At 40.1% G+C, this 14,327-nt stretch overlaps 1 non-coding gene across 1 annotated transcript; it reads left to right on the top strand.

Moving 5' to 3' along the window:
• The first annotated feature begins 14,045 nt into the window (after window positions 1-14,045).
• TRNAM-CAU (transfer RNA methionine (anticodon CAU)) lies at window positions 14,046-14,117 on the top strand. The gene has a single exon. It is a non-coding gene; the product is annotated as a tRNA-Met (tRNA).
• The last annotated feature ends 210 nt before the right edge of the window (window positions 14,118-14,327 follow it).

Here is a 14,327-nt window from a genome sequence, read left to right as displayed (position 1 = left end):
GCGACCCAGATCGTGAGTAGCGGTGTCAAACGAGCGTTGAAAATGAAAATAATGACGCATGCAGCGTTATTTCAATGAGGGATTTCCGTTGAAACATCCCGGCGCTAGCGAGGTCAAACGACAGATTCAGCCGGGCCGAGGGACACTCGATAAATCGTTTTAAGATAGCTTGTTAGTTGTCATCACGGCACTTATGATGACTTGCTCCATCATTTAAAAGCTCTATAGCCTCTCCGTCAGGACGAAGGAGATCTCTTATTTTCAGATCGTTTCACTTGAATATTTTGGAAGCAGTATATTTGGACTGAATTTTGCAATTTGGAACTATAAATTCTGGCTCCTCTGGAAAAACACTGATGTGCACAGGGAAACGAATGGTACGTACGTTGTTTTTAAACCGGGCTAGAATTCATGGTTCCAAATTGCGAAATGTAGCATTTTGTGATCGGCATTTTTCCTAACTTAAATTATGCAGCCTTTTATTTCAATAATATTTCTTTGAAAGGAGGCGCACAGTGGATTGAGTCAGTCAGGGAGGTTGGACTGGAAATTTTTTACTTAAACTGAAAATTTTATTGTCCAGTTCGTCAAATTTTAAATTTTGAGGGGTGCATCTGGAAGAAAATTTCACGAGGAAATCAATGGAACCATTTTTAAAGTCTCAAAGTTTTGATTAAACGGAGTTATACGCTTCTAAAGTTTTCAAATTTTGTCCGACATCTCCCATTGGCTCGATCCACCGTGGGGCGAATCGATAAGAGCCGTTTTTGGTCCCTACGATTATTTGCTTATAAAACAAAATTTCTTACTTCTAAATGTAGAAGTTGAAATGTAAACAAATAAAAAATTGCTTATTGAAAGTATGTATTTCCCCGGTCTGTTAAAACGTGATTTGGCCGCATTTTCGGTTTCTGTATGGGTCTAAAACTGCCCTAACCAAGGGTCTTAAGGACGATTTCAGCGAAAAATGCGTGTTTACAGTCGAATGCAGAAAAATCCGCATTGTTTGCCATGTAAGGTACCCAAACCCTTGTTCAGGTCAGTTGTACCCGAAAAGAGACCGGAAATAATCAAAACATAATGCATTCCGTGTGTAAATGAGCGCTTCTAATGTGCAAAACATCGTAGAGTTGAGTAAATCCAGTTGGAGCGGGCCCAAAAACGGCCCCCATTCAATTTACACTCCTGATTTCTGATAATTGCCAGCAGTCATAAATGAAGAGTATCTGATTTTTGAATCTGAGACATGGATAATTCTTCTAATATTGCTGACATTTAATCTTCGCTTTCGAGATAGGCCTTCAGGTTTGCACATTCAAAAGAGTAGGTAAGTAAATAAACCTACTCATAGCAGCATGGTTATGTTTACCTAATGGACGGGAAGGAACGAGTAGCCGGCTGACCTGTAAAGTCAGGCACGATCGTAAGAACATAAGTCAACTAAGTTCTCCCCCCCTCCCATCCTTTAAACGATGTTGCCTAATCATCTAGGAATTCCGAATAAAAATTGTCTAGGAATGTTCCGCATGTTACTGTGTTTCCCAAATCATTCCCACAACTTAAAACTGATCTCAAGACTTTTTGTTTTTCCTCGCTTATTGAGACATTCATAATTCTAACATTATAAAACTAATCTATCAAATATGTCTGGAGGCTCTTGCGCAGATCACCTGGTATCACTGTACAAATTTTGACAATAAAAACGATTAAAACGACCTGAATTCTCCTCTCCTCACCTCAAATTTTGAATTGCTATATTTACCTGAGTAGTGCTAACTAAGGATTTTAATTGGATCGCATTCAGCAAAAAGGAACCAGCGCGATTACATGTTGTAAAAATGTTGACTCTTCATAATCATCTAAAAATTCTCCCAGAATAGCAAATAGTTTTGGCTTCCCACCAAAAAATTGGTAATTTTAAAAGAAAATAACTGTGTAAATTTTAATACTGTACATATATTAAGTATTTTTCAAAGAAAGAGAGAAAGTTGCACCATTTTGAAAACAATGTAATCGAGCTGGCTCCTTTTTGCTAAACGCGATCCGATTAAAGTTTCTACGTTGAATTTCAACAGGTGGTAAGCTTTAAGTGGAGAGATATTCTTTCAGAATATTTTGAAAGAACAAAGTCCTTAAGGATTCTACAAGTTTGAGTAAATAAGTCCTGCAAAATGATTTTTCATTATGAACACAGAGTAGAATACCTACGTGATTTCTTGTTTCCCTGGCAACTTCGGATTGTCACGTCACGGGGCACGAATCAGCGACATGTGGTCGACCGAAGTTGAGGTTACACATCCAAAGTTGCCGCGTTGGCTCTTATAGTAAGAACTTTCCCGGCTCGCTTAAGCAGCTAGTTTTTTAGTTGAAGTAATTAGCGGGCTTATTCTAAGTGCTGCATACTTGATATAAGTATAACAATGGCGAAGTTAGAAAAACACGTATCTTTAGTGCGGGTGTTTAAAATTTCTGTTCGTATTCTATTTAAAAAAAAAAAACAAAAACAAAAAAACTATTCGCTATTTTTGCATGAAATTTTTAGAGACGATTCTTGAGAGGACGGAAAAAATCTTACAAAATCTGGCGTTCAAAAACGGAAGAAGAAAAAAAGTCCAATCGCTTGCACGAGATGTTAATTGAACACGCAGTCAGACTTAAAATTGCTCCTGTTCACCTAATTATGGAAAAATGGCCCTTGGCACGCAATTGATCATTCCAAAAGGAAAGATTTGGACCTAGTTTATCAGAAAGGAACCGACCCATATTAAGTTGAAACTGAGAAAAAGAGGTTTGAGGTTTTATTCCAAACTCAGTGTAGAAAATAAACGAAACCCGTCTTTTCATAAACTAATTTTTGTTTTTCGACTTTGAGTTTTTGGTAGAAGAAAATATATACGACTAGTGGAACTCAAAAACAATCTCAATTCAATTTTTTCAAAAATGTGGGTTGGTTCCTCTCTGATAAACTCGGTCCATTTAAGCTATGTGCAAACTTAAGGGAGGGCAGTATTGGTATTCTGAGTCAAACTGTCCACCGTCTAAAACCCATAAATCAGCCACTAATCGTTCATTATACTGCCGTGCTAAAGAAGAACGCCGTATGAGCCTTTAGATGTTGACAAGTCTCCTTCGATAAAAACCGAATTCACTGAGCAAATTGTGAATATTTTTTCTCAAAATTTTCAGTCAATTTTGTACGCAGTTTTATCTAAAATATCTGAAAATTTCAAGAAAAAAAATGCATGAATGCGGCAAAAATGCATGTTTTACTGGAGGAAATTTAGCAACTCTTGAATGTTCATTCGGCGTTCTTCCTTAGCGCAGCAGTATAAGAGTAAATGAATATGCCTGCAGCATGCCCGGGTGACGAGGTGCCATTGAAATTTCAAGTTTTTTCTCGAAAGACTTTAACCTATCCACAACAATGACCTCGCTGATAGCGGCGTGGCGTGCTTTGCGATGTATCGATTGATCTGCCATTTAAACCTGCGGAAAAAGATCGATAAACAGGGTATTCGCAGCGAACACCTTAATGATCGATTCTTTACAATAGCTTCAAATGGGGAACTATCGAAAGTCGATCATTCACGCCACGCTACTGGCTGTTGATAAATGTTAATTTTCGCACAGTTTCAGTTGCAGGAAAGTCGAAGTTGTACTTTTTCCATCTTTCCTTGATTCTCAGACAACCTCATGTTTTATTTATCAATTGATACGCAACTTGACAGAGGAGTTTTGAGGCTCGAACTTGTGTACTTCGCGTTTTTAGAGTCTCAGATAAAACATGAATGCGAAGTTACTAATGTGTAGTGAAATGAGCATTTGAGGCGAGTAACAGCTTTTTTGAAAGGAGGTGCTGATGCACGCATGATGAGTTTTTTTCACAATGGCAAGCGACCTAACTTCAAGCTCCAATCCGAGCAAGAATCAAGAATATTATAGTCTGCAGATCTTTGGACTGATAACTTTCTCTCGTTTTCAAGGTTATCGTAGGGATTATTTTCCACAAAATACGAGACGCCCTGGTAACAATGTCTGTGCTGATAAAATGGCAGGAAGCAGACCTATTAAGAGGACTTTTTGAAGTCAAGTCAGCAATGCTGACAGTGTTACCACTAAAATATGAAAAAAATTGCTATGAAGCCGTTTCGGAGGTTGCTAACATTATCGTTAGTTTTTATACGTGTCAGGGCCACCAACATGATTATTTTCCAAATTAAAAGTTTTGAAACGAGTAGTTAAGGATCAAAAAAGTAATAAACTTTCTGATGGAGGTGGGATCTCCTTTACTTCTTATAAATCCCCTCACGATCAGAGTAAACATGTTACTTTTAGAGGATGAAAGAAATAAACAACGCGCACCTCGGTTTACGATGTTGCAAATTTCTTATCACATTTTACGTCTCTAGAGAAGTCCTGATAATTGTTTTCAACAATTAGATGCGTTTCCGCTTTACAAAGACTAAGCTGAGTTGAATGTAGCGCTTTGATGCAATATTTGTGTTGTGCGTGTTGCATGTTCAAAATTGAAGGCGCTGTCACTGTTCTTACCTCTTCAGAAATTCATGGGAGTTATGGTTTTTTGTAGCACCCGAATAACAGAAAGCCTATTCAGAGAAACTGGGTATTGCATTTTAATCCTCCAACTACAACAAAAGTGTCACTCTCTAATAATTGGTCAATGACTTTTAGGCATTCATGGATTTTCTGATACCAGCTTTTGAAAAATTTCTGAATCAGATTTGATGGATATTTTCGTCGAGTATTATCCTTTCTCTATCAGTTTCATTCATCTCTCCCTCGATAAAACGAATTTACATTAATCGGGTTTATTTTATCGGATACCAGGTTTGTAAACAAACTCAGAGGAAACCAGGGGCACCATCGTGTTTCTCGCGAACTTTTACATAAATATCAATAGTCAAATCCCAAATTCCTCACACATGCAAAATCTCCATTCTCTTTGCGTGGGTGGAAAATTCGATATTTCGTGCTACCATGCGGCAAATGCGAGAGCTCTCGATGATACTTCAGCAGCGCGCCGATCGGTATGAAGCGAGACTGAGGTCCGATGAAAATGGCGAGTTCGAGGCTGTTTACTTTTTTCAGTGGCGCGCATCTCATTTCGTGCTCCTCGACAAATATGGGCTCAACGCGCGGCAAACCCCTGCTCCAATCCCATTGTTTATCTGTCTCACAATTGTCCGACCATTTTTTATGGCTATTCCACCGTTGTCAAAGCGAACATGAATTATAAGGGTTTCCAATGGTTGCATTAGAGAATTCGCCTTTTCCAACACTGAGAAAAAATTATGGTTATAATTACCATATTAGTGGTGTTCAATATGCACTCATTTAGTAGTGGCCATAACCAATAATATCAAAATCAGCGAACATTGTAATACAATGTCTGAAAAGTAGTAGCACTGAATATATTGGTGTTTGGGGTGTAGCTGAGTGCTAGAAATAGTGTAAAATTTTCTTCAGAAAACTTACATTTTATTAACAAACTTTGACCGAAGCTTTTCGAAGCAAACGCTTCATCGTCAGGGTCACAAAATCGATATCACAAAGGCCATAATTTAACTTCAAACAAGGTAACAAATTTCAGTGGTAACAATTGATAACAAGCTATTAGATCAAAACACTCCAATGATAGTGATATTTTTACTGGAGCAATCGTAATTTTACAAGTGTTCGGTAGTAAAATTACCATTTAATGGCAAAAATATCTCTATTATTGGTTATGGCAACTACTAATTAAGAGTTCATATTGAACACCACTAATATGGTAATTATAATCATAATTTTTTCTCAGTGTACTCTGCCGCGTGCTAAGGAAAAACGTCGTATGAGCATTCGAGAGTTGCCAAATATCCTACAGTGAAATGTTTATTCTTGAGGAGAGTTGTGGATATTTTCCCCTGAAATGTTCAGATAATTTAGATGTAATTACGAGGAACAGTCTCTGAAAAATTGAACGCAAGATACTCACGAGTTTTCATGAAAATTCGAATTTGATCAAAGGAAATTTGGCGACTGACAAAAGTTCATACGGCATTTTCTCTTAGCATGGTACACATATGTCTTCTTTGTCTATGGCTTTGTCTATCAATTTCAAGAATCAGCCCGCATATCCTCCGAAGTCTGCACTCCCGCTACCCATGAAGACACTCTGATAGAATGATTTAGTGGCTACGTCATTCGATATAAAATCGAACCCTTGGTCCAGATGTAAACAAACGCAGAACCTTGTTTCTGATTTGCGTCCTCTGCATACCATAGTAGCAAAGTGCGTCGAAGTGTTTCTTACAATCGAAATTTCTCGTGTCTAATGAGTCTTTAATTGATTTACGACCGGTCAATGACTAAATTTTAACAAATCGACACAATTAACTCATGAAGAATTCGGACATGAGATTATGTTAAGTTGTTTTGGTTTGAACCAAGAGTTCCATAGAGAAAAAAAGGGAGGTGGTTGCATATTGAGGATCGTGTATCCTGTGACGTAGGTCGGTACAACCTAGTCAGCAAAATCTGAAATTCGAAATATGAAAAACGGACCATAACATCCGATTTGTTTGCTCAAACCAACTCATGATATAATTTCAAACACTTTATGTAGTATGCATTTTTTCCATAAACTACACCATCTCCGAGAAAATCGATGATAAAAGTCGCCGTACCGACCCACGCCATCAAAAAAATTCCGAGATGCCCGAAATGCGAGCACCTCCTTTTTTTTCTCCACGCAAGAGTTCGATATTATATCTAATGACATAGTCACTAAACCATTCTATCGGTGCGTATTTTCCCGCGCATTTTATCCCTCTTTCATCGGCCGACGTGACAACGTCCAACCTGTCGATCAAGCCGTGCACAATTATTGTCGAGGCCGCGGATCTCCCGCCGCGCGTGCAAAAAGCGCCTTCGTCTCGGCCGGATACTTCTCGCAGTACACCGAGTCGAGTGGCGCGATCGTCCCGGTCTACGGCCGCAGACGGGGCACGCGCGCCGCGCCGGAGTCTGGGCTCTGGGCGCGCGTCCGCACTCCGCGCTTGATTATCGGCTTGGATCTTAATTTTCGGTCGGCTCCATCGCTTATGTAATTTCCTAGTTTCGTGAGGGTGATGATTAGCCGTCCACGGCGCCTGCGCTGCATCTCCAAACGTGCGGATTCCAGGTGTCATTCACTCCTGCGGCCGATTATTGAAACTATGTCAGCCCGACACGACAAGACATAGCCCTATCTTAACCTGCAATATATCGCAATTCGGATGTCCTTATCGGGTGGTTTAAATTTCAATAACTCGGGCAGGCTGGGGCCGAATTTTGTCCGGTCCTTCCACGGACTCTGGGGGAGGGACAAGGCTTCTATTTTTTAGACTGCGCCTCAAGTCCGGGCTTAGCGCTTTGATCGGTCCGCAGTGCGGTTTGGACTCATCGATGGATGTTGCGATGGAGATGTTGCATGTGTGAGGAATTTGCGATTTGTCTGTTGCTTTGTATGTAAAAGTTCGCGAGAAACACGGTGGTGCCACTGGTTTTCTCTGAAATCATCTCCCAAGCTCAAAAAAAGCTCTCAAATTGAGGCCAAAATGTAGGGGATACGTCCCACGCTATCCTGAGTCACATCTACATCAATACAATTCTCCATGCAAAGATAGGGAGCAAGTACATTGCAGGGTTGCCTTGTTTTCAGTTTTAGAGTCCCCAATTAAAACAGTGGCAGCCCTGTCAATGTATTTGCTCCCTATCTTTGCATGAGCGTTTTGTCTTGTTGTAGAGGTGGACTCTCAGGATAGCGCGGGATATCCCCTCCATTTTGCTTCAACTTGAGAGCTTTTTTTTTGAGCTTGGAAGTCGATTATCAGGGATAACAACCAGTGGAACCTTCGTGTTTCTCGCGAACTTTTACCTAAGAATCAACAGTCAAATCGCAAATTCCTCACACATGCAACATCTCCATTCCACCTACAGTTCCCGAAAATTGCAAGGATAAATACTCATAACGTTCCTTAAAAATGAACGTTTTATTGAAAGAAATTTGGCAACTCTCGAATGATCATACGACGTTCTTCGTCAGGACGGGAGTATAGTTCCGTTCGATTGAAATGCGTCCATATGGCGTGGAAAAATCAGCGATAAAAAAGCTGAAGCCATCTTCTGAGCAGGCGCGTCTCCGGAGACGTCCATACGACGACGCACAGTGGATCGAGTCAATTAGAGAGGTCGGACATGAAATTTTTGACTAAAACTGCAAATTTTGATGTCTATTTGGTCACATTTTAAACTTCAAGGGGTGCTTTCAGCAGAAAATTTTACGAGGAAACCAATGAGACCACTTTTAGAGTCTCAAAGTTGAGTTTAAACGGAGTTATAAGCGTTTAAAGTTTCCAAATTTTGTCCGGTCTCTCCTATTGACTCGATCCACTATTAACTGCAGATTTTTATGTTAATTTCGTCACATTTTATAGTTTAAGGGGTGCTTCGAGAAGAAAATTTCACGAGGCAACCAATGGAACCACTTTCAGAACCTCAAAGTTTCGTATAATTAGAGTTACGGGCGTTTAAAGTTTCCAAATTTTGTCCGACCTCTCCTATTGACTCGATCCACTATTAACTGCAGCTTTTTATGTTAATTTCGTCACATTTTATAGTTTAAGGGGTGCTTCCAGAAGAAAATTTCACGAGGCAACCGATCGAACCACTTTCAGAACCTCAAAGCTTCGTATAATTGGAGTTATAAGCGTTTAAAGTTTCCAAATTTTGTCCGGCCTCTCCTATTGACTCGATCCACTATTGACTGCAAATTTTGATGTCTATTTGGTCACATTTTAAACTTCAAGGGGTGCTTTCAGCAGACAATTTTACGAGGAAACCAATGAAACCACTTTTAGAGTCTCAAAGTTGAGTTTAAACGGAGTTATAAGCGTTTAAAGTTTCCAAATTTTGTCCGACCTCTCCTGATGACTCGATCCACTGTGCGACGGTGCGGGAGGGAATTTCGGGCCGAGACCGGAAAGGCAGGTTGTAGGTTGCCCCCGTCCCCCCCCCCCCCCAGCCCCCCTCGGCGGCGAGCAACGTGCCTTAAGGTCGCAGATCCTGATCAGCCAGGGTCAAATCCGTCTCGAACCGGGCGCGCCGACCAACGAGAATCTTCCGCTCCGCCTGGGACGTGAATCGCTATCGACGCGCTATCGAATGGCCCTATGATTGATCGAATCGAATGATCGATAGATAGCACTACTAAGATAGGGATTCAGAAGGGTCTCGATTCGATACGATTCGATTAGGATTCAAAAATCGATCCGCTGCTCCTCGTATACTTCGCTGTTTTCCCGCCCGTCTTGATTATTATCGGTGCTGCTCGGTGATTGAAAAAGCAACACCTGTTACTTGAGGGTAGGGACAGAATATCGATGGTGGAACTACCAAACATTGGCGGATCCAGCAAATTGGCAACATTGCTTTTCTTCATTTAAACCTATGGAAATGTATCGATTCTTGGAGGGGCCAGGTGCTCCGACAAGAATCGATTATTTATCACAGGTTTAAATGGAGGAAATCCGGTGTTGCCAAAATGCTGAATCCGCCTCTGGCCATTGATAGCGGTGTCTGGAAATTAAGACGCACATTTTGTTTTTAAGAAAGAAAGTTTAACGTTTCTCCTTAAAAAAAGCGCAGAAACGATAGCCATGATATTCTTGAAAAAAGTAGGATGAGGTAAGTGATTTAAAATATTGGAACCCGATATAAGTGATTTGAGTGAATGCGTGCGAAAATGAACTTGGAAGGTTATAATGTTAGGATAGGGAATAAGTTAGGATGCAACTATTCGTGTTCCATGGATATCCATATTGCATATCTAAAAATTGAAGGCACTCTGGTCTGAATTTCATCGTGTGCGTGCAACTATCAAAGCTCAATAAATTTCAATATTACATATCAAAAAAATTGGAGCGCTTGGAATTTTCTCATGCCCATAAAGCGTCACAGCGTTAAAACCCACGACACACGCACACCGTTTTAAATTACTGGCAACACGCATCTGATGATACATGAGTGTAAGATCAAGCATAAATTGTGACTAGGACATAAATTCGTATCGGCATACTTGCGTAGCTAATGTAGGTTTTTCCGGTTTCCGCTGAGATTTAAAACTTTTAAGTTAATCATAGTCTGCAGACCGACCATTAAAGTTTTATCAAAGTTTTACCCTGGATGAAATCAAAGGAAACAGTTGACAAACTGATGAGGAAATAAATTAAATCATTAGCCTGCCACTTATTTATCAATTCGGATTATTTTCTCTCGTTTTAGGCTTTCGTAGAATTTTAGAAAACGCTTTTTACAATGATAGAGAGCGAAAATTACGATGAAATTACTCCTTCCAGCCGAGAACAGTCCAAGCGAAAACTTCCCCAAGTAAACCCAGCGCATATTGAGATGTCCGATGCCCACACAACATGTCAATCGTAAAGAAGCCTGTAAAATTTTTATGACGGTACGCTCAAAGTAATCAGGTCGTTAAATCGATGCAAACGACTGTCACTTGGGTGGTGGGATCTGCATGTTCGTATTGTTCGTTCATGGTTCATTATTCGCACCCAATAACTGTCTAGGCTAGATTTGCTCCCCTACGCTTCGTTTATTTTGGTAGGTCTCCGTACTCCGTCTTCGCGATGCGATGTATCGATTGTTATGCCATTTAAACCTATGGAAAAGGATCGATTAACGGGGTGTTCGCAGCGAACACCTTAATAATCGATTCTTTATACCATAGGTTTAAATGGCATAACAATCGATGTATCGCAATGCACGCCAAGCCATTGAAGTCCACCTGCATCAGAAATCTTGAATAAAAACATAAAAGCAGGTTACAAACTTCACTGATACTGCGTATTATTCACGCGGATTTCAGACTTTTTGACGTGCCCAACGTGATTTTTGTGCGATTTTACCCGAAGAAAGTCTACTCACTTGGCTGTATCGGAGGTGTGGATTCGATGGACATGAATGGATCGAAAAATAAAAACGTTGTGAGTGATTGACGGGATTCGATCGACTCATGGGTTTTTTGATCGACTCACGGGGTATGTCGATCCCACTAGCTCTGTTGATAGATTCAAGAGTTTGTCGATTGATTCACGAGTTTGCCGATTGATTCACGGGTTTGTTGTTCGATTCATGGATTTGTCGATCGATTCCCAGATTCTGTCAATCGTATGGGTTTCGTCGATCGACTCACGAGTTTGTCGAACGATTCACGGGTTTGTTGATCGATTCACGAGTGTACTCATCGTAAAATTATCTTAAATTTGACTAAATCGCACCTCAATTTAGGGATTGCCGATCGATTCATGGGTTTGTCGATCGATCCGATGGAGTTTTCGACCGAGTCACGGATTATTTGTCGGTCGATTTACGGGTTTTACGATCGATTCACGATTGTCGATCGGATCGGTGTCAATCGATTGGATCACGTTTTTCTTTTTCGATCGATTCATTTCGATCGAACCCATACCTTCCGGCTTGGATCTCATGTGTGCAACAAACCCATTGAACTCTCTACGATGATGTGGCAACTTGGGTGACCGTATCCTCAGGAACAACGATGACTAGACCTTGCTCCGACATTTACTACTGCGAGCACGCGTGTGTGCGTATTTTACGGCGTGCAGGCGTGATCCGCGTTTTGCCATCATAATCCATCGTTTTTAGAGAGCTTTCCCTCCACTCCGCGACATCGTCGTAAATCATAATCGGTCGCAAGGTTCCCTAGCCTCGTAAAGTCAGATTTTCGGCGATATTGGAGCGGACATGTTCACGACTTTGACCCTGGTCTGACTGACTCAGATCATCCAGACCTGAGACTTGGTGAACTGGAAATGGGTCACGCAAAAACCGCCAAGTCTGACTTTGAATTTTTTGGTGGTTGATCTTTTGCTTTTAAGCTTTTTTTTTTTGGGGGGGGGGGGGAGTTTTGTGGCTTCTATTCCTTTGTTCAAATTTTTTAGGAATCTACAGCGCTTTTAAGCTTAGATACATCGATGGAGGTGATGTGAATATGTACTCATTTTCGGAAAATCTTGGAACGAATCTTCACTAAAAACAATGGTAAAAAACTCTCTCTTAAAAAAAAAAAAAAAAAAAAAAAAACTTTTACTTGATTTATGAACAATTTTTTTCTTTTAATTTTTTTTATAGCGTTAAAAACATTGTTTAAATTATGTAATCTTAGCAAATGTTACTTTGTCACCAATTACAAATTTATTTCCTTTAAAATAAAATAAAAAAAAAACAAAAAAAACTTTATTTAAATTTAAGGAAATTTCTTTGACTCAAAAAAAAAACAATCCCCTAAGTAAAAACAGTAAAATTTAAATCATATACACTTTTTTCGGAAAAAATGTATATTAAACTTTTTTTTCGATTTTTCCCGCTTATTCATGGTTACATCGAATTTTGAAAACTATTATTAACATAAAAAATTAAAAGCTCAAAATACGAATTTTAATGGTTTTGGATGGAATTAAACAATACAGAACCTACAGTGAAAAGTTTTGGCGAGGAAGAGGAAAAAAAGCGCAAGCTTTTTGTTCTACGATATATGTTAGACAAGGGCCTATTGGACATCAGAGGAGAAGGAAGAAGGGGGAAAGAAAGAGAAGACACGGAAGAGAAATAATAGAGAAAGAGAATGCAGAAGAAGAGTGGGAGGAAGATACGGGCGATCCCTGGTAAAAATTGGCGATAAGAGCTGCGTTTCAAAATACCATAGGATTTCTTATTACCCGGCTAAAGAAGGCTACAGAAAATCATATAGCTGGCTGTAGAATGCGGAGAAAATCATACGGCCGGGCTATACGGAGCGATAAAAAATTATGCAGCCGGGCTATAGTTCCTATAGCCGGAAAGTTTGGAAATCATTAAGTTTGATACGGAACCACCTTAATATTTACAAAACGCACATTATATTTTCCTTTACTACATATTTTTTTTCATCAATTAAAATGAGAAATAATCCATACAGAGTGTGCAAACATTTCAAAATTATGAGTTGAATAACGCCGACTCCGCCAGATTAAATATTAGAGCCTAACACAAAGCGGAGCGGCGACGTACTGGCGCCTACAAACCTAACAGGGATACTTCACGCATTGCGCAACGTGTGAAGTATCCCTGTTAGGTTTGTAGGCGCCAATGCGTTTTTCGCGCTGGCTGCCGCTGCCCACCTGCCGAACCGCAGCGTGCCACGGCGCTTCAAACAACTATTTCACACCAGAGGTATTGCACAGTATCATACGAAACTGAAGGCGCTCTAATATATTAAGAATGGCAGGCATCCATCAAAAGTACGGAGCTTTCCTCGCAAAATAAATCAAGATACTACCGCCCAAAAAGAAAGCAGTGGTCCAAAAACTCACTAAGTCCTAGCATCCGTAATTAGTGACGTTTAGCATACACTTTATCGCCTGGCTGTGAGTTGCTTAATCGCCATCGGCTATAAAAGGCTATAAGAAATTGTGTAGCCGGCTATAGAAGCTATTAGAAATCTTACAGCCGACCGTAGGTCTATATGGTACTTTGGAGCACAGATTCTACTGCCAATTTTTACCGGGGCGAGAATGGAATAGAATTAGGAGACAGAAAAGATGCAGGAGAAGAAGAAGCAGAGGAAATAGAAGGAGGGGAAATAGAGGAAGAAGAAGACAAGGAAGAAACTTCTATCTCCTCCTCTCAATCTTTTTGCTCTATCTTTCTCTTTTCCCTACCTTTCCTCATATTTTCTTACCTATTTTTCCTCTTCTTCTTCTACTTTTCCTTTTTCTTTTCCCTCTCCCTCATCATGTTTTCCTATTTCCTTTTCTCCTTATTTTTCTTCTTCCGATTTCGAAGTCATCTGACTTTATATCATGAGTCCTATGATCCGAGTCCATCAGGCTATGGTTAAGCGGCTCTTATTGTGTTGCTCAGTGCTTTAAGTGATATTTGAAGGACATTAAGGATTGATAAACAAAAAGACATCCAATTACCACCGAAGCAGAGTGGCGCAGTGGAAGCGTGCTGGGCCCATAACCCAGAGGTCCGTGGATCGAAACCACGCTCTGCTACTTACTTATTGCCCTGTAGACAATAAGTGAATGTTGAGTCTACTCTAACTGAATCGTTCAGTTAAAAAAGATCCCGCCGGAAAAAAGAAGAAAAAAATTATCGCATGCAGAGAAATGGATTGCATGGTCAAATTTTTTCCCCTTCTTTTTTTCTTTTTTTTTGTGTCACACTAGGTGGTTTTAAAATTTCCAAGGAAACAACAAACCTGC

Source organism: Bemisia tabaci, chromosome 6, assembly GCF_918797505.1.
Source record: "Bemisia tabaci chromosome 6, PGI_BMITA_v3".
NCBI classification, from domain to species: domain Eukaryota; kingdom Metazoa; phylum Arthropoda; class Insecta; order Hemiptera; family Aleyrodidae; genus Bemisia; species Bemisia tabaci.
Note: the sequence above shows the minus strand (reverse complement) of the source record. Positions and strands in the feature narration are given on the sequence as shown.